Source organism: Rousettus aegyptiacus, unplaced genomic scaffold (genome assembly GCF_014176215.1).
Source record: "Rousettus aegyptiacus isolate mRouAeg1 unplaced genomic scaffold, mRouAeg1.p scaffold_m13_p_4, whole genome shotgun sequence".
NCBI lineage: Eukaryota > Metazoa > Chordata > Mammalia > Chiroptera > Pteropodidae > Rousettus > Rousettus aegyptiacus.
In genome coordinates, this window is record NW_023416307.1 from 134,063,977 (window position 1) to 134,088,847 (window position 24,871).

The window sequence follows — 24,871 nt, forward strand, 5'->3', positions numbered from 1 at the left end:
AAGGATAAGAATGGTAAATACTTTATAGAGTTATTATATTAAAGTGAATTGATATACATAAAATGCTTAGACTAGTTCACAGCACATACCAAATTCTAAAAACAAGAGTTAGTTGTTATTATTAATAGTAGTAGTACTTGCTGTTCCAGAGAGCAGGCACGCAGGAGCTTAATAAATGTTTATTAAGAGGACTAAGTTAGTGAGTAAAAATGTGACAATGAACACAAGACATTTATCAAAATTATTTCTTTATATACAGTTGTAAGAGTGTTCTAATCTCCTGTATTTTTGTTAAAGCTGAAAATCTCAGTAAAAGAAAACACATTACTCTGATGTATAAACAAACAATGTTCTGGGCCTGAACAAAAATAATTATTAAACTCTGATGGAAACAAAAGAACTGACCACATTCAAGCATGAAGCATGCATATTATATGATGTTCGTACTTTTTTCTGAAGGAGTTTTTTTAATTTTTTTTTTTTTTTTTTTTTTTTTTAGGCGAGGCAACCCTTGGTTGACCTCACAGATTGCAAGGTTTTAAGTGGCCCTATTTTATGACTACTAGAAAGATACCGGACTAGGCTAAGCTTTATTTCAAATTCTTTAATGGCTCCAAGGATCTCAATAGCTAAATTTTGGACCAGTACAAAGAGGGACCTCACTACCATTTAGGACTACCAGTTTTCAAAGCCTCAGTCATTAAAAACAAAGAATGATGAAAAAAGGTCTGGCCAAATAGCAGTGGTTCTCCATAAGTAATATCATATCAAAGAGATGATTTGATCTTTAGCATACTAATCATCTCAGTCGAAGTAGTTTTTAATTAGTCTGGGAATAATAAAGAAGCTCAATTCTTTAAGTATTTAATTTAACCAAAGATAAAGACCATCTCCCCTGGCTAAAGTGGTATGTATATCCCAGATTCCCTCTCTTGTCACAGAAATCCTTTCATTCAAAACAATGAGAAAAAGCAACAAAATTTACTTAAAAAGAGTAATTTCCTTTCCAACCTAAATAAACTTTACACAAACTTGCCTCTGATAATCGACTGAACAAGCTACACCACCAGCATCAAGGGAGGGTGTGAGGATATCTAGCAGGTGCTGCAGTTTATCACAAACCCGTCTAAAATAATTGGAAGTGACAACCAGCACTACCACAAATGATTTATTAGTCTTTCACTCAGCTTTTCAGCTTCCTCGGGGCCAGAATAAATAATTTACCAACTCTGTATCTTCCAATCATTAATTCTTTCCTATGCATCCAAACTACATTTAACACTGCAACGTTCAGTGAAATAAAGCACACAATAGGAATATTTTTCCAAATATAGGATTATCTGACCATGTGTAAAGGCAAATTTGTCAATCAAGATGTACAATTCAGATGAAGAATTTAAGGGCTTGAAGTCAGCAACTGAAGTCGAGTGTGAGAGGATAAAATCAAGTGAAGAGGAAAAGAGCTTGGGGGACGAGGAAAGGTCCCAGGGCCACTGCAGCCACAAACCTAAGGAGCAACCCAAGCACACTCTGTGAGGGAGACTAAGCCCCAAGTGTCACCTTCTCACAATGGTCAACTCATCGACTAAACTGACAGTCTCATCTAAAACTTTCCCATATGTTATAAAAAATAAACATTCCTCTCTCAAAAAAATAAAATAAAATAAAATAAAGTAAAATAAAATATAAAATAAAATAAAAAGTAGGATCTTTAAAGATGAACAGACAGGATTTTTTTCATGCAAAACAGACTTAATACAGAACAAGATGAAGCATCGTCTTTAAAATATTTTAGTGACTACTTTGAATGGATTTATGAGATAATAACATACTCCTGGGAATTTAAAAAAAAAGTATGTAAAAATCAAAGGATTAAAAACTCCAAAAAATTTTGACAATGATGTTAAAAGGTATATCTATTAATTATGTAGAAAAAAATACATAGAAAGCAAAAAAAAATCACATCTTAAATCCATTTTTGATGTAAGCTAGTTTTGTCTCATTAAATCAGCATCTATGATTAAAACTGAGATCATTTTTGGTACATAATGTATTGCATTGTTAGAGCAGCATCTGTTTATTACACACCATAAACATTTTTCAGCTTTCTGAAACTACTGATACACAAGAAATGATCCAGACCTACCAATTTCTTTAATCTTTTTTTGTTTAAAGAATAAATACTTTCAAGGGTATTTCAAGAAAGAGTTAATAACATTAATACTCTAAGATTTGGCATTTTGTGAGGCAGCTTCAAGCTGTTGGGCACACAGTCAAGGAATTTCAGAAGTTGATAGCTTTCTCTTCAATGGTTTGAGAGTTCATCACAATCCAAATCTTAAGTGTATAATATATGTTTAAGTGTACTTTTAAATATATGACTTCTACCAATATATAAAATACATGAAAATAAAAGCCTGACTAATAAAAATTATAATATAAATTTGAACCCAAAGAATGCAACTTAAATTATAAAATTTTCAAATAATCTCTAAAAAATTCCAATGTTCACAAACAAGAGTGTGTAATTCTCAATACTCAATATTTCACTGTTGTTTCCTGAAACAGTTATATAACCACCTGGGCACTAAATCATATTGTTCACATTAAGCAAAACAATGCCTTATATATGCACAAACCCAGTACACCTGTAGCTATGGCAAAATAAACCCCCAAATAGCAAGGATCCTAACCTCCCACAGACTAAAATAAAATAAAAAAGTAAAAACTGTAAAAACATAATAAAAGGCATCTTTTTCAAACAAACACAAAGAAGAAAATATCTTGTGGGGATTTTATCACTGGGAAGGTGTGGAGGGTGGGAAGAATTTTTTTAAAAAGAGCAGCATGACAAGGCTGTCTGCAGACTTTTCTGTGATTGGCTTTTAAGGACAGAGAAACTGCTAAAAGAAAGCATGCATAGCTAAGGGCACCAAATTGCCTTAGAATGCCTAATGCCAGAACCTGGATACAACACTATAAGAGTTAAGGGCAGCTTGTCTCATGTGCTGTAAACACGGAGCCCAGCAGAGCCACATGAATATGTGTGGAAGAAGTCTGTGACCCCTAAATGTCCATCTAAAGAGAAACAGATACACACACAGTGGTACTGATGTTGTCCTATCATGTAATATTAGAGAACAGTTTTAAAATCAATTCCAGATATAAAAACAGAAGTAATACCTTAAAAATAATGTTGGGTAAAAATAAAAAAGCCAACTACATGCATAAAGACTAATAAAATATTTTAGTAAGAACACTCAAATGTTAATAAACATATAAATATAGTAAGTCTAAAAACATGGACATGAAGGGTATAAACCATGTTCAGGATGGTGGTTATGTGTGGAAAAGGAAGGAATTAAAAATAGTTTAAATATATATATAACATATATATATATATAATATATATACACATACATACACACACACATATATATATATATTTATATATGGTAAATGTTAAAATAGTAATTCCACATAGTAAATACAGGGTTACCTGTCCTATTTATCCTCTGTACTTTTGTGAATATTTGAAATATTTCTTAAATATTTTAAATCTAAGCCATGATTTAAATAATTTCCTTCTGAAAAAATTTAAAAGATTTGACAATATCCTTACCTGAAACATGAGAGTCTACCTTCTTAAAAATCATTGGTTTGGCTAGTCTCCATATTCTGAAAATTTTTTAATTTCGACCTAAGAAGCTAAAAATTTCACTCTCTTTTACAAATGATTTGACTTGGTAACAATTTCAAATTAAGTTCTCAAGAGGCTTCATGCTTTTATCTCAAATTTGATCTAAGGGATGCCTACATGTTGATGGAGGCCTCCTAAATGAAGTTAAAACATTCTTAGCAGGGGCTTTTAAATAACTGATTCTATCACTTGTTTTAGAACAAACAGGCTCGAGAATCTGACCCCCATTCCTTGGCTTTAACTGCTCTGGAGGAACCTGTCACTTCATTAGTCACATTCTTTTTCATTTTCTTCGTTCATGTGAGGTCTTAAACTTCTAGAGTCTAGTGAGACTCTAGAATTATCTAATGAAACCTTGAGTACCACAATAACAATTTTTGAATTAAAATTTTCTTCAGTCAAATTTCTTCTAAGTTCGGTCCCATTTCTTTGGACATTTGACAAGTCATCTATAGCTAAATAAAAACAAGTTCCCTCTCATTTATAATTACATATGTACATTAAAACAAAAGTTTAATATACTTTTTTGTCACCATGAAAAACTATCAAAGATATTAATTTTCACAAAAACTGATATTCTCTCAAACCATCTGATTTAAAGAATTGCTGGCTTGTTATCTTAAACAAGAAATCATATTTAACTTATATTGATGTTTTCTATCTGAAGTGTGTCATGCAATATTGTAATTTATCTCATAAATCTACTGTAGTGTAATCAAATCCTATCAACACTGATTGGCATAAATTTGAAACAATGAAGGAATCACATCTGTTAAAACACTTCTAGCTTGCTAGACAACATTTTAAAAGTTTATACAATATCATTAACTATATTTTTTTCCATAAGACCTTTCTGCACTTGGCTTGAGTTCTTTAGGAAATTTTTTGCATGTGCTAGATTCAATACAACCTTATATATGAAGCGGGATACAAAAATGAAAGAAGATGCAGAGGTATGGGTGATGTAGTTGACAGAGAATGTGTAGGTGTGAACTGGGTATACTCCAGAAAATATTTTAATGAAACTCCAAGCGAATTATAGGGTCTCAAGATAGGGAAAAATAAGTTAACATTAATGAAAAAACCAGTATATCTAATTTAATCCTGAAGCAACTCCTGAAAAATATGAATGTTGAATTTAACTAAAATTACATGGGCATAAAACAAAGATTTCAAACCATAATTTATGAACAAAATATTAAAATACAGCAAAAAATCATCGCCTACTTTTCTGATGCAAAATCCGTAACTTTTTAAACAAATGATTTTATAAAAATGTTATAATGTTATATACATATCGGTATATATATACATACACATATATATTTATGAATAGGAGAAAAACGCAATATCCCAAAAATAATTCTTTATAATTTTAAGAACATTTCTAACTAGCAAGCAAACTCAAAGATAAAAATGACCAGACTCTAAAGATACTGGGTCTTTGAGCTAAAATGAGAAATAAATATCAAAAATAAAATTAGAACACTTAAGTAAGTTTATCAAGTTATTGATCTGTATTGCTTTTTATATATCATGCCTAAAAGATAGCTTTTATAAACATAAGCCATGAGTCAAATAGCTTAATTAAAACAATTTTATTTCTTACCATTCAAGTGAAAAATTAATAAAACAAAACAACCAAAGATCAAAAGAAAACTTCCCAGAAATAGACAACGAGTAATTCTGATGGTGAAACAAACTCAAGAGAATGCCAAAGATCTTCTAACAAAATCTTGCGCCACTTTGGATGTTCTCCTTATGTCTGTGTATATGGCAAGTTTTCAGAAAACAAATATATCTTGTTTTCTTACGATTTTCAGTTTCACTATTTGGAATTACTGGAAAGTTATGCTAATCAAATAAGACAAGACTTTTTCTCTATTCTCGCCTCTTTTCTAGAATTTTGTTGTACTCGCCTTAATATATAAAACTATTCACTAGTCATCTTTTTAATATCTTGTAGTTTAATTCCTAATTAAATGCATTAAGAAAGATGTTCCTTTATATTGAAACGCTCATGACTACTTTGTAATTTAGCTTCAGTATAAAGAAATTTCTTTGATTACCATAAGACAATAACAGTATTAATTTTTTATTAAAAGAAGTATACCTCCATTAGGTTTTACTTTTTATCTATCAAACGTTAATTTAAAAGGATTAAAAGAAGAAATAATGACAACTCTTTTGACAAAACTAGACTGTTGCTACCTACTATGTACCTTATTTCTGTATTCTGTTTATGTTTTCATTCAAGAAATACTATATTTTGAACAGACATTGGTAAAAATCAGTCAATTCCTATTTTTTATCACAAAAAAAACAAATAATAAACTAATAATTACAACATGGTGTAATAAGTGCTCTACAAAGATCTGTAGAAGGTAAGATAATATCACTGAGAAATCAGGGAAAGTTTTCAAGAGTTGCATCTTGAAGAAGGAGTCAGCCAGGAAAAGAGGTAAGGAGTGAACCATATTAAAAGTTCGAGTCAACAAAAATGGGCTTACTTCCTCTCCCTCCCAAAATCCCAAAGAGATGACAAATTTTTGGAAAATAGAAAAATTACATATCTAAGGAAGTAAATTATAAGACAACTCATCATGAAAGTCACTGAGGAGAAGCAAACCATTTTGCCCGCAGTCCAGCAATGCATCACACATCCCACCTAGCACCCTGGTGGGGCATCTCCAACCAAAAGAAATGGAAAAACAAACTTAATGAACAAACAAGCAGAGGGAAGAAAATAATTCAAGGTAACTTCCCCAAACTGAAGGACAATTGCTGCCAGAATGAAAGGGTCCTCTGAAGACACAGTATAAGTATGAATAAAATCCATTCTAAGATACATCATCATAAAATTACAAAGATTCTAAAAGCTTCCAGAATGATAAAAACATATTATGCACAGAAGAAGACAATGTGGAGGGGGAAAAAAATAAAGGCAATGGACTTCTTGGTAGCAATGCTGAATGCTGTGAAACAAAGCCTTCAAAATTCTAAAAGACAATGATCTGTAACCTAGAATTCTATACCCAAACAAACTACCAATCTAGTCTGCGTGTAAAATAAAGCTTTTGTTTTTGTTTTTGTTTATTTTCCATATGAGAAAGTTAAATCAGAAAAAAATACAATGAGTTGAGATCCACAGATACAGAACAGAGCAAAGCTATCCAACCTCAGAGGATATCAACTCTTTGACCTTATGCTAGATCATATGAACACAATAGAGCATAACTGAATGAAAATGCCAGTAGCAGTGAGAGAAATAGTAACCACAGAAAATAAAGCAGACGAAGCAATTGGAAGCAAGTCTTCTTTGTCTGAGGAAGATGCTTGTGAGATTGAAGGGAACTTCAATGGCTGTTAGTCTTCAGATGACAGTCTCTACAGTGAACCAGTATCAAATGACTGCCAAACTGTTACACATTCACCTCTAAAGTTATGCTTTCATACGTTATAAACAGTGTTACCTTGAAGATAAACAAAATAGTGCATCTATGCAAAAACATTTAAAAAATAGTGTATCTATGCTTAAACACAGGTTTCCAGTCACAACATAGTTTAATTGGGTTTTATACTTAGGTTTCATTTAAGAAATCAATAAAAAAAGTAACAGTATAGTTTCTATGAAGCAAAAAAATGATTATGATATGAGCAAGAGTTCAAAATGGTTGTCAATGATTATATCAGTTATTAATTTCAAGGCCTCCCCAAAAATTGATTAGTCATTATTAGTTATTTTTCATATTTTAAGTGAAAAACTGAGCCCATTCCATTTGTGTGCCTTATGGACAAAATCTCATCTTTCAACCCCATTATCATGCATACTTTATATGCAGTTAATTTTCATTTATAAAATATCAAAGAAATCAGAAGTTTTCTAACAAGAAGCATGTAATGGTGAGGAAAACAACAGGAAATAAAGTGTTGGATAAACAAAGATATCAAAAAGCTTTTGCTCAGCAAAGAAACCATCGACAAAACAAAATGGCAACCAATGGAATGGGAGAAGATATTTGCAAACAACACCTCTGATAAGGGGCTAATATCCAAAATATATAAAGAACTCATACAGCACAACAACAAAAACACCAACAATCCAATGAAAAACCGGGCAGAGGACCTGAACAGACACTTCTCCTAAGAAGACATTCAATGGCCAACAGATATATGAAAAGATGCTCAATTTCACTAGCTATTAGGGAAAGGCAAATCAAAACTACAATGAGATAATAACTCACACCTGTGAGAGTGGTAATTATTAATAAGACAAATAATAACAAATGTTGGAGAGGTTGTGGGGAGGAATGAACCCTCATACACTGTTGGTAGAATTGTAATTTGGTACTGCCACTATGGCAAAGTGTATGATGGTTTCTCAAATTGTTAAAAGTAGATTTACCATATGACCCAACAATCCCTCTTCTGGGTATCTACCTGAAAAATTTGAAAACATTTATTCGTAGAGCTATATGTACCCCTATGTTCACTGCAGCATGATTCATGGTGGCCAAGGCATGGAAATAATCGAAGTGTCTTTTGATAGGTGATTAAATAAAGACATGGTACGTACGTGTATGCAGTGGAATACTACATGGCCACAAGGAAAGATGAAATACTACTATATATGACAACATGGATAGATCTTGAGAATATCATGCTAAGCAAAATAGGTCAGAAAGAAAAAGTCAAGAACAAAATGATTTCAATTATATGTAGGATATAAAACCAAAAGCAACAAATGAACAAACAGGACAAACAAAAACTCACAGACATAGACAGTGGCACGGTAGTTACCAGAGGGAAAGGGGCTGGAGGGGAGGTAGAAAAAGGTAAAGAGGGACAAATATATGGTGATGGAAGGAGATTTGACTTTGGGTGGTGAACATACAATATAATATACAGATGACATATTGCAGAATTGTATACTTAAAATTTATAATCTCTTTAACCAATATCACTCCAATAAATTTAATAAAATTTTGAAAAACAGAAATGCTTTTATCGATTATGCTAAAAATTATAACTTGCCAAGTTTATCCTCTTCCAAACTTTCTTCGGTCTCTATTTTTTGGTATTGTGTACTGAGGATGACTTAAAGGAAATTGATAATCACTCTGGAACATATGTACATTCTCTTCATATTAGTTTTTTAATCGAAGCTTTTCTATACATGACCTTTTTAATATTCCGACTTTTACTTAACCAAATTGAAGACAAAAATAGAATCTGCAACAGATTATATATGTAAAGGCATGCCATAACTTACAATTTCATTCGTGAAATTTTATTTTGTTTTTGTTGTTACAAAGTTGTTTGGTGTTTACCATTTCAGCGAGCAGTATCAATACTAAGGTAGTCAATTCTAAGATACTGCTTTTAGTCAGTATAGTATTCTGTACTATTAAGAACATTTATATGTCAGTATTATCTAGTGCTCTACAAAAGTTCCTTTTTATTTTGCAAACTCTAAATTTAATAAGGTTCTATTTAATTAGTCCGGTATTCAAATATACATTCGTGCCAAATTTTGCAACCACATGGGAGACAGGAGGAAAGACATTTGAAACACTTTCACAAGAACAACCTTGGGTTGCTCTCTTAAAATATCAGTGCGGGGACCCAAATTACTTCCATGCTATCCACAAAATGGATGAGGTGTGAAAGAAATCTTGTATTTAATGTGACCTTTGGCTGTACTTTTACTTGTCATAATAATAAAGGAGCTACTCTCAGAGCCAACATAAGATACATTATTACTCTTACAACTGTAGTAGTACACGAAGTGCTTCACACTGTGACAAACTCCAGGCAGAATATGTGGAAACTCTTACTTTTGTTACTAGGCATAATAGGCCTTTCTAAAAAAAAGAGGAGTTCTGATATCACACATATGAATAAGTAAGAATGACTGCATGTGAATTTTTCTTTGTAATGTAGATTTAAATAAAAATATGCTCCTGTGGTTTCCTAGTCCAACTTAACAAGTCGTCTATACTCCAAATGCATATTAAATTTAATAATCTAATAATGTAATATGCCACATTAGATAAGTATGTGTCGAGAGGGAATAAAAAAGAAAACTACACAAAAAAAACACCAAACTTTTAAGCAATTTACTTCTAGAGATTCTCATTTTCCCAAACAAAATTTCACCAAGGAAAAACAGTTGTTTTCAAAAATGCTTTGGCGAAACTGTCAACTTATTATCTATAACATATAACATTTTTTTAAGGGAAAAAAAGACCACTGGATCATCCAACATAAAATTATAACTTCTGAAGGTATAATAGGATTAGTTTTCAGTATTATGTCAAACATGCCGTCAATTAGATTTATAAGGCAAGACAAGCATTTAAAAAATTTTATATGAAGAAAAACTTTAGAACTACCCACTATACTATAACCAACTTTGCCATATTTACCTCTTCCTAATAGTAATAACTCTTTATTTTCATTTTAAAAATAGATTTCAAAATCTGTTAAACATCAGAATCATGCTTTATAAAAAACATAGCCACAAAGAGCCTTGGTCAGCTAATATATCACATAAATAGTGGCCATGACTGAAATTAGTTTTATCATAATGTAAAACATTTTGAAAATACTGCACATAAATTGAGATTTCTCTTAAATATATAAGACTATTAGGAATTACTCAATAGGAATTTGAGATATTACTAGGGTGACCATTGGTCTCAATTTTCCCAAGATGGCCCCAGTTTGCACCTACTGTCTTGGCATATTACACTCTCAAAATTGTCCTGAATTGGATGGTAAATTATATGTTCATCTAACTATTACAGTATTCATATTACCTAAATCACAAGTTTGGAGAATTTTATAATGTAATATTAATTCTTTACTTAAAAAATCTAACTTAAAATATTGTAGGATTTACACAGTACCCTGCCGCTCATACAGATGCAGTTACTTACAGCACTCATATCAACGTCACCCAAACTCTGCTGCTAACTCTAACTCATCTGTTTTCTGATTCCTTTATGTGTTTCAGACTCAGGATGGAGGCTTCCCTTTATCTGCAGGTAACAAACAGGGCTGGAAAGATCCTTTTCTCTTAGCTTCACACCAAACTTACAATGTTTTTCTTTACTCTCTGAGGTTCCCCAGAATCTTTTAAATAATTACATGTAAGTGTTTAAAATTACAATTGGTTACTTTCTTGCCCTTTCTTATGCACATATTAAAACACTTAACTATGTATTAAACACTATATTTAGAGTTAATTTAATAGTACATTTGTGATCATGTCTATAAAACCTTAGGCATCAGACAGTTAATCATTCTTTTTAACAATATGTATATATCTAACCCTGCAAACATCATTACTTTTATAAGAAAATCAACTTGACTTAACAGAGCCCTGGAAATAGCCTTGGACTTAAAAGACAAAAGATCTGATCTGTATTAGACATCTATCAGGCAAACCTACAATTTCTCTGAGGCAAATTCTTCTTCAGTATGTAATTCTAGTCCACTAGATAGCATTACAAGAAGAATCAAATCAGAAAATTCAAGAAGCTCCAGTCCTGCTGACTGTTTAAAAAAGATGACCGAGTGTTATGCAAAGTGAAAACAGTCAGCAAGTTAAACCAATCAGAGATAAATAACTACATTCTCTAAAAAAATTTTTTAATGAAACAGCTCTAGGGAAAAAATACATTACACCAACTACACATACAAAACTGTAAGACTCTTAAGAGTCAGACTAAATAAGTCCTAATCCTAGTGTCATCATTTACTAACTAGTTGTGTGGCAATGAGCAAGTTACTTAACATCTCTAAATCTCTGTTTCCTCGTTTGTAAACGGAAGATAATAACTGTATTTATCTCACTGTGAAGAGAAACAATCCATTAAAAGATATGAGCACTGTTTGCACATAATAAGTACTCAATAAATGTTAGCTATTATTACAATAGTCTCCATTAATGCCTCTTTTCAAAAATGAGTTCTAAAAAATTACGAGTTCTAAAAAATTTGATGATAGGACAACATTTCATATGTATGTGCATATGTGTGTGCACACATATGTGTGTCTGCTAATGAAAGATCACTTAGATGACGCAGGTCATAGTCCACGAATACACCTTAATAATGTGGGCTGGGTGTAGTATAGTGGCAACCAATACAGCAGATCTTATTCAACACTGGAAAAAGAAGCTTTTTTCTTCTAAAATAGTCCACACTGGCATACTGAAACACATTTTAAAATAAAACTCCATATTTAACAGTATCTGTGTTATTCATCTCCATCACAGAAAAGTCACAGATATGTACAATACACACATTTTTAAATTCAAGTATAAAATCAAATAAAACCACTTTCTTTACGGCAAGTATATGAAGATACTAAAGCAATATTTCTAATCAAATGTTCATATAGTTAATATTTCAAAATAAGAAATTTGGGTATAAATATGCATAATTTACAACCTGTCTACAGAAACCATTTTCTACCTTGAAATGTGCAATGCTACTTTTCTCTGAAATGTTAAAACTATAAGGTATGCAGTAATTTACTGCACACAAACATAAATAAAGATCATGTTGTGTATGACACTCTTTTAACCAAACAACTATTTTAACCTATTTATTAAACCCATTCAACGAGTGGGCCCTAATAACTACACTCTCTTATTAAACAGTGTCAGAAGAAAGAAGATAGACCTTATTTGGTTAAAAATAGAAATTAACTTAAGAGAATTATTAGCTAAAGTCAGAGAAACTATAGCTTGCATTTATAAAGACCCTTGTCCATTTTAGCTCATTAAAATAAAGTGGTATAAAACATTCCATAAGAGATATGATATGGAATAAACATGTCAACTATGACCAACATAAAAATCTACAAAAACATCATGCTATTTTCCAAATACACATTAATGGGGATTTTAAAAAACAAAGATGACATCAGTCAAATTTGTATTTCAGGGATCCAAATATAAGTTGGACTTAATTTCTCCGAACTTTCCCAAAAAGATTCCAGTAGTTAAACAGACTTTCCACTAAAATACAATAACTAAGACTCAATTATTTATTCTAAAGTAAGTCAGAAATACAGACCTGTCCTTTAGAGATACAAAGGGTAATGTGGACCAAGGTTTAGATGTTCAATCTCAGTTTACTGACAATAGGCTGTATTATTAATTTGTGACTCTCGGATGAGTATGCACACAACACACAAACATTCTATCATCGATAACCCTGAACAGGTAAATCTGTAGCTAAACAAAGCATAACTGAAATTTTATCTCTATCATAAATTACTTTAAAAAATCCATGGGCATTGCAATGAATATAGTTTTGCCTTAGAGCTAATACTTTAATTTTAAAGAACCACAAAGAAAAAAATCAAAACTAGTCAGTAACAATGCAGCGTCTAAAAGCAATAAACTCAAAATTAAGTTATAAATAATTTAAAGCATGTCATGAAGATGTATTAATAATTCATCAGATAAATAATTTACTAAATAATCAAATAAATAAATAATGAAATACATAAATAAATCAGCAAATAAATAATTCTGCAAAATAACCTAAACAATAAGTCACCCAAACAAATCACAAACCTACAACACTACAATGATTTTCCTGGATTCTGATACTTTTAAATAAGCAAATGTATATAAACTAGATCAATCCTTGTTAGAATTAGAAATATTTTTCAAGGCTATTGGTAAAATCCTCATCTCAATACATCAAAACACATTTCAATGTTTGAAAGACTGCATAGGATTATTTCTTATAAACTATTAACATGATTATAATATATCCTCCTTCTATATTTTTACATATAATATCTTTGCCTAACACATTTTCCCCCAAACAACTGGACATTTAAATATTCTTTACATTTATTTTTCAAAATAATACTTACAGTATAATAATGCTACAGCCTGTCTGATTTTTTCCTATCAGAAAAATCTTCATTAACAAAGTCTTTCTTCACCAAGTCTCTGGAAATTTTCTGCAGTGGTAGAACAGTAAGAATAACCTTAATTATTACAGATGGCATTTCATTCACTAGTGAACAATATTTTATAATTCTACAAATTAGCAATGGGATATAGACATGATTAGCTGAAAACTATATCAATTTTTTTGAAGTCTTTAATGGATTAAGTACAAGCTGACAGAGGCCAGCTTCCTCTATTGGAGCTGACACACAAGCTGTTAAAATTGGCGGGATTTCAGACATATAAGACAAAAACTTCGAAGGACGAAGTGATTGGCTGACATCTAATACTAGCCTCAATTTCAGAAGCTCAAAGTCCTTGAAAGAACACATGAGATCACTTAACCGTTATAATATGAATATAGTGACAATCTAATTGGAACACCACAAAGAGTCAAAACACAACTGACCTCATAAATTAGTCTTCACTGAACATTTATTTAAACTTTTTAACCACCCACAGTCTAGTACTCTTAAAATCCTCAAACAGTAGACCCTAAACAATGATAGCCTATTCCACGGAAATAAGAACTTTGTAAAATGGGGTTTTGACACATTTAAGGAAATAAAGCCAAATAACATGGCACAACATTTAAAGAGAAAGAAACTAAAATTAATCAAAGTATCTTATATAATTTATCTCAATGAATTCTCAAAACAACCTTTCAAGTTAGGTAATTTTTACTTATTTTACAGTCTTACTGAGGCTCAGTAAGACTGCATATTGCCTAAAATCCCCGAGTGGCAAGAAAGAGTCTATACATATTCCATGTGAAGGTTTATTGATCTATGGACCCCTTATATTTGAACCCAACCTAAAAAATACAGCAAACAATAAAATGTCATAAATTGATTAGAGCAATGGTTCTCAACTGGGGCAATTTGCCCCCCAAGAGACATTTATTTGGCAGTGTCTGGAGATATTTTTGGTTGCCATGACTGGGGGCACCTTGTGGGTAGAGATCAAGGATGCTGATCAACACCCTACAATCCACAGGACAGCCTGCCACAGCAAAAAAATTATCTGGCCTAAAATGTTAATAGAGCTGAAGAAGGAAAGCCCTGGATTAGAATAAAATGACTGTTAGTAGTGTATGGTTTTCTTACTATAAAATAATGCATACTTGGTTCAGAGATGTAAAGTCGTTTTTTTATATATGTATAACATTATATTCAGTGGGATACTGATAAAAATGTGTATCCTTGAGAGACTGAGTATATAGAAATTCTTTGTACTTTCTGCTGTCATTCTCTGTAAACCTAAAACTGCTCATAAAAAATAGTCTAATAATTTTTTAAATGCATATCCTTTGCTTATTTCAAGTTATGAATAACTTTCTTAGAATTAATACTAAAAAGTCTACAGTTATAAAAAATGTTTTTTAAATGTTCCATTTATTGAAATTCTTCCAATAAAGTTAATACAAAAGCATTAAAAGTCATATTTATGAGCTGACCTTGTCAAAGTGACTAGCCAAGATATTTAATAATTGTAAAATTCATAGGAGTTGAAGGGATTATTCTGATAAAATATTATACATAATCTTCAGTGGTTGGGAGTGGGGGAGTTCTTCCTAAAAGCTATCAAGTGTTTTCTGAAATAATATTTGTGATAATTATTAAAAGCACCTGAGAACAAAATTCAGCAATATAATTATCGAAGAGCTCTAGAAAATATGTATCATTTTAAGTGTTTTCCTTTAAATACCAATTAATCCCTTTCCAGTCAAAGTAGATTTCGGTTTGAACATTGACCTAGAATCCACCATGACCCAATACATGTTTACTTACATTTGACCTATCACATTACTACATAGAGCATCAAACAATGGTATCCCTAATCAGACAGTATTAGCTCAGATCCTTCCTCGGCCCAAAAAAATTTTAGTAATATGATAACTTAAATAAGAGAGGAAGAAACAAAGGGAGAGAATTTCACCCATGTAAATGTCCAGAAATAGACAAAGGCTGATAGGGCAGCTCCAATACAGGGACCCAAATTCTTTCCACCTTTTTGCTGCACCATATACTGTTTTTATTCAAAGTTGCTTTATACTCCAAGGCTACGGGAACTCCAGCTAATACAACCACCGTGCAGGCATCAGAAAGCAGGAAGGGGAAAGAAAGGTCCCTGCCCTGCTACTTCTCTCTATTTCAGCTTACAGCTTATAAACCATAACTTAGTGCTTTGGCCACACATAACCACTTGGAAGAGCAAGGAATGCAGTCTCCAGCATTGGTAATAATGCCCAGGTATAAAATTGGGATTCCTTTTATTAAGAAAGACAGGCGGAATGAATTTCGCAGGGTAAAACATGAGGCAGACTGCAATGGAGGTTCCAACTCTTCAAAAAAAAAAAAAATAGAAAATGTACTCAAAATGTTTCATTAGAGTGGTTCACTGTAAATTATATGTATATACATGTGTGTACTTATGTGTACGTGTGTACATGTATATGAAAGAAAACCTAAACGTTTAACGACAGATGGTTAAATAGATTTCAAGATAATCTCAAGTAGAATGTTATGTAGTCATTTAATATTACTTTTAAGAATTTTACTGATATGGAAAAATGTTCATAATACTAAATAAAAAAATAAGCTATAAAATATCTCATATAAAGTAATCTGTTTTACATAAATATATATACATGCAAACACATACTTATACACACAGTGTTTTTTTTATACAAACATGAAGGCACATCATATGTCTATATCTAGACAGAGAGACTGAGACCACACGGAAATCAAGAGAATGGAATTAACCTAAATGAAAATAGTGGTTTAGGCTGTGGGAACTGTAACTACCTTTCACTTTCCCCACACTTTTCATTACTTTTTAATTTTTCTACAATGAATACGTATTATGCTTATGATTACTCTTCATAAAAATTTTGGCCTACAACTTATAAAAGGTAGTTACGATTCAAGCATCAATTTATTTTACTTGGAATTTTCTTTTAAGTAGAAAGAAATCTGTAACTGAGCTGTATCTTTTCTAACCAGTGCAAAACATACATGTTTCTCTTTACTCGGTACTAAGAAGCTAACCTCTCTATGCCCAACTTGTTTCCAACTTGCTAACATTCACATATCACATTTGTCAGCTTTACACAAGTCACTCCTAACCAGATGCTACATCCATCACTCCTAACAATTTACCTCGACATGTTGATTACTTTGTTCATCTCACTCTGTAGAACTAATCATTTCTACTTCATGCTTCTACAAATCTTTCCATTTTCTATATTTCTCAGTCTATTTTTTAATTTCTACTCTACTGCACATTTTTGTAGATACTTACATAGTGAATACGCCTAACAGAAATTACACCTTTCTTATATCTTTATAACTAGCTTACGCTGTCATGAATTTTCCAGTTATTATTGGGTATACACACTACTGTTACAGTGATATTAATTCGATGTCTGTTAATCTCATAATTACCATTAACAGAGTATTAGAATTTAGAACACCTCAAAGTTCTCTACATTTTCAAGAATGATTCAATTTTCTAAAACCCCATTACTACCATATAAAATAAAAAATGGAAAAATAAGGGAAAAAGTAAGTAAATGATATATTTAAAGCTACTAACAAGTTCGGAGTTGACCAAAATATAGCAAACAAACAACAAAGTAAAATATACCTAGAACTTGAGAGATCAGACAGACACACACATACACACACATACACACACACACACACACGACAGAGAGAGAAAGATATCCACAACCAAACGTAATAAGGGTCAAGTGCACAATCCAGACAATATGCACTACAGAAAATCTAGAAGGTAAAAGTCACTGGCAGGGATAATCAGAAAAGGCTCTTCAACTGAGAGACTAAGTTCACATAGTGGTTCTCAACCATGGAAGATACTGCTCCCCAAAGGACATCTGCCAATGTCTAGAAACACTTTTGGTTGCCACAAGTGATAGGTACTATTTGTATCTAGTGAGTAAAGGCCAGGGATGCTACTAACACCCTACAATGCACAGGACAGCCTCCTCAAAAAAATGAATTATTAACCCTAAAATTTCAAAAGTGCTAGAAGGAGCAGATGGAGTCAAAAGAGACAGCATTTAAAAAGGATGGAATGACATGAGTAAAAGAAATGCGGCTACAATACATGTCTTCAATAAACCATAATACAGCTAGTGAAAGAACAGGAAGCTAGATTAGAAAACATAACTGGGTGTAGATTGTAATGGGCCTGCACTAGATGTGTGATAGACCAAACAGATAAAGAAAAACAGTATATTACAATAAGGAAAATATAAGAGAGCTGAGACACAAAATAACAATATACTTGCCAAAACTAAAGTACAGATAGATGGGAACACTGATTTCTAGCAGTATGACGGGCTAGATACTTTAATACTATTAGATACAACTTTTAAAATTTAGTAAAAAAATTCCTTTAAGGAACTGCTTACACAGCAAGAAAGTATAGTATCCGCATAAACTATAAATGAAATGAAGTAGAATAAGCAAACCCAGAACCAGATTTCATCCTGGGAGTATGTGCCTAGCACTTGTGAAACTGAGTTTACATTTTGATGGCTAAACAGGCTCAGGAGATAAACTCTAAAAAATCTATCAAAAAGAAACTCCTACTTAAAGCTAATACTTCAAAGACTATATCATCATGTTAACACAAAAAAGAACTCTCTCCTATTACCCCTCTATAGTTATATTCACCTCTTGCCCCCACCATCCTGAACCCCTGGCAACCTAGATTATGTATAGCATCTCTATGATTTTGTCATTTCGAGAATGTTTCATCGATTCTCTTGACACTGTAACCACAACTTGTATAATCCAATAAATCACATATGAAGATGTAATTTAAAGTGCTTTTAAACTGTTAGTTCCCCAGGCATCTGGAGAAAGCATAGGTGAATTCTTGGTGAAAGAAAATAATTTCAATCCAAGCCTCAAAGAATCCAAAAACTTTCCAAAAACTCAATTCGAATTAAAAAAAAAAAAATCACAAAACATACAAGGATACCAGACACGGTGAACGAGAGCCAACACAAACAAGAGCTAACCAAATTAGAGTACGGATTCTTCAATCATTGGAAAGATTATACAATTAGGATGTTTCAAGCAATAGAATGGCTTAAAATATATAGATGTGTAAAAATTAAATAAAACCAAGAAATAAAAAAAAAACAGGTTAAACTTTTAATTCAGTGTAAAAGTTAAACTATAGACTCTATACAAATAAAGAATTAGTAAGTGGAAAGACTTTTAAAACCTATCTAAAATGCAATTCAGAGAAACAAAGTAAATATATAAGGCAGTTAAGATACAAAAAATTAGAATAAGAAAGTCTAACAAAAGACTTCTGAAACTATCTGGGATGAAGGACCATTTTTTAAATGGCCAATCCACTGCAGACAAAAGCGTCTATAAAATGCAATAAAAGTGAATTTCTTTTTTTATGAACCATGTGATTAGATGTCACAGTGATCTCAAGTTGCTACAAAAAGGTTCTAAATACACTTACTTTGAATTGCTGTCCTTAATTCATTATGGACTAATAAAAGAAGTTTGCAGACCAATACTAATATGAAGACCACACTTTGAGTAGGAATGATCTAAAACACAAATAGATCAAGATTGGAAAAGAATATAAAAAAGCTAGGATAGGTAATATTCCAATAGATAATGGTTGAAAATTTTCCAGAGTAAATGAAGATGTAGATAGACAGCCTAAGATGCAAGAAAACATGCCACAATTACTTCCACACAATCTCAGGCCATCATTTTCTATCATTTTTATAAAAAAAAATAAGAACTCGAGCTGATATACTCTAAATAAACAAAATAGAGACAGGTAGACTTAGTAAAGAAAGTTATCAGAGACCAAGTTTCAAGAGCTAACAATTTCCTCTTCCAAAGGAGTTGAAACACTTTGTTCATACAGCCAAAACTGTGTTTAGTTTATGAAATTAGTTATTTTTTAATGTATGAATGTATAAGCAGAGGCTGAATATATTTTCAGTTATATTGAAATAAACCAGATTCCAATTTTCATTAACTGTCCTTTTCAATGTGAGGGGAGCTATATATTAAATACTTCAGCATACTTTAACTATCAAATCCTCTAAGCAGGACAAATTCTTTTATTTCTAAATGCAGTTCATTAAAAAGACCATGCTCAGACATCTAGCAGAAAACATAAGTATGTTCAAACCTACTTGGCAAAACAGAAGCAATGGTATCATACCTGAGAAAGAATCATAACTTATCTGTATAAATGTTTGGTCCTTTTTCAAATATTTAACACACATCTAATTGAAGCATCCCAATAACCTATGAGACACTGCTTGTCCAAACAAATATGATAATGGCTAAAAAGTTAGAAAAATGAAAGAACATGGTTAACAGCATCAAAAAATATATGAATGTATATAGATATATAAATTGAATGTAACAGTATAAAAAGATATCCAAACCCTAATCAACAGCTGTTTCTTAGCATCATATCCCATCCCCATCATATATATTGAAGGATAATCCTTAGGCATAAATAACAAATAAACTAAATGAAATGGTCATTTTAACCTATTAGTTTCAGTGCTACCAAATTCAAACAATTTAGCAAGATTTTAAAAATTTTAAATGCTTGTTGAATCTTAAGAAGACTCCTATGTGCTACCTCTAAAGACATGGAAAAAGAATTTAAAAAAAAAAAATCTGGGCTGAGCAATTAAAACTTCCATCAGGTAAAAATAAATAAAGGTTGAGCAAAGCCAAAATTGTCATCCATACTTAACCATGAAGATTCAAAAGTTCAATCCACTTTTAAAAGCTCAGGGGCAAGGTTCTTCTCCAAACTATTTCAGAGCTATGTTAATTAATAGTTAATGCCTGAGCGGATAAAAGACACAAAACATCTTAATTTGGTGGTTTAGAATAAAGACAGATTTAAGCTGGAAATTTATGGTGAAGTTTGAGGGGTTGGCTGGAAGCATTATTTCAGCAGACACATGGTCAGGCTACGAAAATATCTGGCCTTACAATTTAAAAATTTGACTACCCATACCAAGGTTAATTAACCACCAATCCATTCCAATATAAAGAAGAAAAATAAAATACCCCATGGTGCCTCAAAGTTATAATCACATTTGTATGCATTCTTCGCTGCACCAAGTCATCTTTGTGGAGAGAATAAAAGCAGTCTTTAAAAAGGTACTAACATACATATACACATTCATATACAGAAAATGTTCCCATAATTGTAAGCTATTCACTGATACTTCCTGATTCTTACTTAAAACATAAAAGTGAATAAATAAACAAGTTTTAAGTAAGAATACACCAGAAATTAACGTACTTTTAACATATATTTCTAAGTAAAAGCAAACAGCAAAGAATTTTTTTATTGCATCTATATATAATTAAAAAAAAAGCCACAAAACCAAAATTCTTTATCGTAAACATATGCAAATGGCTTAAAATTGAAGAGATATAAAGGCTAGTAGTTCATCTCTGTATCCGTCAAAAGAGGAGTCCAGTCTACTTCAGGGAAATTCTAATAACCAAAAAAGCTGGTGTCTGAAGATTAACATCCTGAGTTAGTGAATCACAGCTTTCCCACCAAAACAACCCTAATAAGTGCCCCAATAGATAATAAACTCATATATATGGGTGTCCAGGAATACAGAACCCAAAATTGCTAAAATTAATCTTCAATTTTCTTCAGCATTGAGTACTATTTTAAAATAGTTGTGTTAATTTAATTTTTCCCATTCCATAATATCTCACAAAAAATTCAACCTGAAAAGAATGCACTACTTCTTTACACACCCAGCACCGAAAAGGGTAAAGCTAAAGGGTCTCACCCTATTGCTCATACCTGAACCTCATGCCTTTGTTGGAGGAGCATATATTTTAAAACTGAAGTAAAACTAATTCTAACTAGTTTCTAGGTTTAGTTATCTATTCTTTTCGTAAACACTGAATTGACCAACAATCAGCTCTACCTTTACACACACACATACACATACACACCACTAGTAAGCTGTTATTTTAAAACTTTTTCACCAACATTTCTTGAATAGTTCATCCTTAAAGGTTATCATGTATTGTATTATAGAATAATAATTGGTAACCATGTTATACACAACTCTTTATCAGCAATTAAGGATTAACTCTAGTATTAAACTGCAAATACTAGCAAGAAAATCAAATGGAGATAGTTCATGCCTTGTTCTCACCTAATTATGAAAATTAGCTAAAAAGGTTATATGATTTATTTCAAATTCTATATAGTTAAGGAGTCAAAGCTATTCATAATTATACATTTGAGCTTAAATTATCTTAAATTAAATATTCTGAATTTAAATTATCTTTATGAATTTTATAATTAAGCCATTTTTATAATTTGTATAAAATAACAAAAAAATTAGATCTAATCTAAATTTTAAGAACTGTATATTTTTAAATAAAGTCATTAATTTTCAGTCACCTTTTGATTGGATTGACATTTACATGTAAAGAGATAATAGGTTATTACTTTTGCATTTAAGTTCTCTCTAACAAAAGCAAATAAAAATCATTAACTAAAGGTTACTTTAAGTTTTTAAATTTAAATTAGGGGTTTTCTAGACTTTGGGATAATTTTTGGTAAATGCTTTTTGTTTAAAAATTATAAACTTCTATAATTATAAATGCAATTTTAATCTAAGTTAATTTGACATAATTTAAATTCAAAGAAACTACGAATAGTTATTATAACTTTTAATTACACTGTATTTGAGACACTTATTTTTATATCACTGAGAAAAAAATTACAGGTCATACACTATCTCTATTTTACTGTCAATATATTTTATCACATATGAAAATTGATTCTTGTATTTATTCTAAAGGGAATATATTGGATATGACACTATCTATTTTCTCTCTTCATAACATTTATAAAAATTTTCACGGTTAAGTATAACTTATTCAAAAAATGTTATTTAAGATTTGAAAGTATGCTTTATAAGTAAAGTTCCTAGAATCACTTAGCTATCTAAATTTAATTTCCTGACTAGTTACTGAAAAGATTAAACTACTATAATCAAATACTTTTACAACAACAATAAAAAAAAAATCAATGCAACAAAATGTCTACATTGAAGAAATATTTCACATTTCTGCTGAAGGTCCAATTATTTCTATATATTCTAATATGCAAAATAAGATAAAACAAAATAAATCGGTATTGGAGTTCTGTATGACGGCTTTCGCTTTCGTCAAGTAAGCACACATTAAGTGGTTAACAAGAGTAAATATAGCTTCTGCACAACTATACACATACACTAAATAAACAGTAAATATGTCAAAATAGTTACACTCCTCTCCACAGGAGGCCAAGCTAACTTTCTGGACAGGAAGAACTGAAAATAGAAAGTGCATAATCTACTAAGTACTATGAAATCTGAATGGAGATAAAGCTGGAAATGGAATTCATGGCTGAGCTTTTTTTGGAGAAATCTCACAACTATAAAAAGAGTAAACAATAATATTACAAATATCCATGTTCTCATCAACCAGAATTTATAACAAATGGCATGCATATTATGCATTCGAATTCACATAAATACGAAACGATACTTGCTTTACTTTACGCATATTTATAAAATGACTAGAGACAAAGTTAAAGTCAACCATTCACCACCCCCAGTGCCATCTCCTCCTTCTCATCTCCTTATTAGCAATCAGTATCATAAGTTTGGCACATAGTCTCCTAATTCATTTTCTACATTTTTGTTTACATATTTAAATAAGAGTTGTGCTTTGTATATATTTTTGAATTTTCATAACTGGTATCATACTAAAGGTACTTGCTTTTTTTCATTAAACATTACTTTTGAGATATATTGATACACATACATACACTTCATTCCTTTGAACTATTATAAAGTACTGAATCGCATATACATATCACATTTTCTTATTTACCCACTATTCCAGTAATAGACGTTAAGGTTGTTTCTAATGTTGTAGTACTAAGAAGCTTTAACAAATATCCTTGAATAAATCTCTATGTTTACATGTTCACATGTAAGGACAGGTGAACTTTGTTCTCTAAAGTAAGGCTTTTCAACCTTGGCACTACTGGCATCTTGGACTAGATAATTCTTTATTGTAGGGGTCTGTCCTGTGAACTGTAGAAAATTTAGCAATATCCCTGATCTCAACCCTCTAGATGCTAATAATACTTCCCAGGTGTGACAATCTGTCTCCAGGGTTTGCCAAATGTCCCCTGGGAGGTAAAATTGCTCTGGTTGTGAAATACTGCTCTAAGATCTATATGACAGTAAAATTTCTTGGTTATGTGTATATTTTCCACTTTAGTAAATATTGCCCAACCATTCTCCAAATAGCTGTATCAATTTGTACCCTCTGGCTTCCAAATATCCTTGCCAAAATTTGATGTGACAATGAAAATTTTTCCAATAAAATAAATCACTAATTTTTCAAAAAAAAAAAAGACTGTCATTGCAAATATTAACTTCAAGAATAAGTGGTACATACGCATGTGCCACTTTAAAAAAAATTTATAATACTAAAACCCTAAGTTTAAATGGGGCAAGCGACCTACATTATATTCCCTTCTCTTTATTTTACTTTGCCATTTTTCTGCTGGGTGATTTTTTTCTTGACATTGATGTATATTAACACTAGTATACTGAATTAATTCTAATTTTATAAAACTTATTTTTCCTAGAAGCTTCAAAATTATAATTCTTGGTTCACATTTCTTAGAACTTTCAATATCAAAGAGTTTTAAATAACTCACTTGAAATATTTCAATTGATGCCATTTCATTTATGGAAGTTTCACTCATACTTCTAAATTGGTGATATAAAAGTAGGCTAGAGATACACATCTGGATATTAGTGATGGAAATATCTATTACCAAAACCCCTATATGTAAAAGAATATACTGAACCAATTGATTCTAAAACTGGGATCAGACTGAATCAGGATGGTGGACTGACACACACTCTAGCCTTCCCTTCCTATACCAAAATCCACAGAAATTAGATCTAGAATATTCACAGTTTATGGTTTCTAGCCACCTCCTATAAAGATCAATTGTAATCCCTGCTCATCAGTTCTATGAGATACCTCTGTTGCTTTTTAATATAAACTCCTCTTTGAGCTAACCAATCTTCTATG

General features: G+C 31.4%; 1 protein-coding gene across 6 annotated transcripts in view; it reads right to left on the bottom strand.

The window, feature by feature from the left end:
• Positions 1–24,871, bottom strand: part of TBC1D5 (TBC1 domain family member 5) — a 463,234-nt gene that overhangs the window by 414,246 nt on the left and 24,117 nt on the right. For 5 of the 6 annotated variants that reach the window (XM_016129299.2, XM_016129292.2, XM_016129294.2 and 2 more), the window contains exon 2: positions 13,604–13,693. The exons of the other annotated variant lie outside the window; for it this stretch is intronic. The gene's annotated coding sequence lies outside the window, so the exon portion shown is untranslated. The remainder of the gene's footprint in view (positions 1–13,603; positions 13,694–24,871) is intronic. 6 annotated transcript variants of the gene reach the window in all.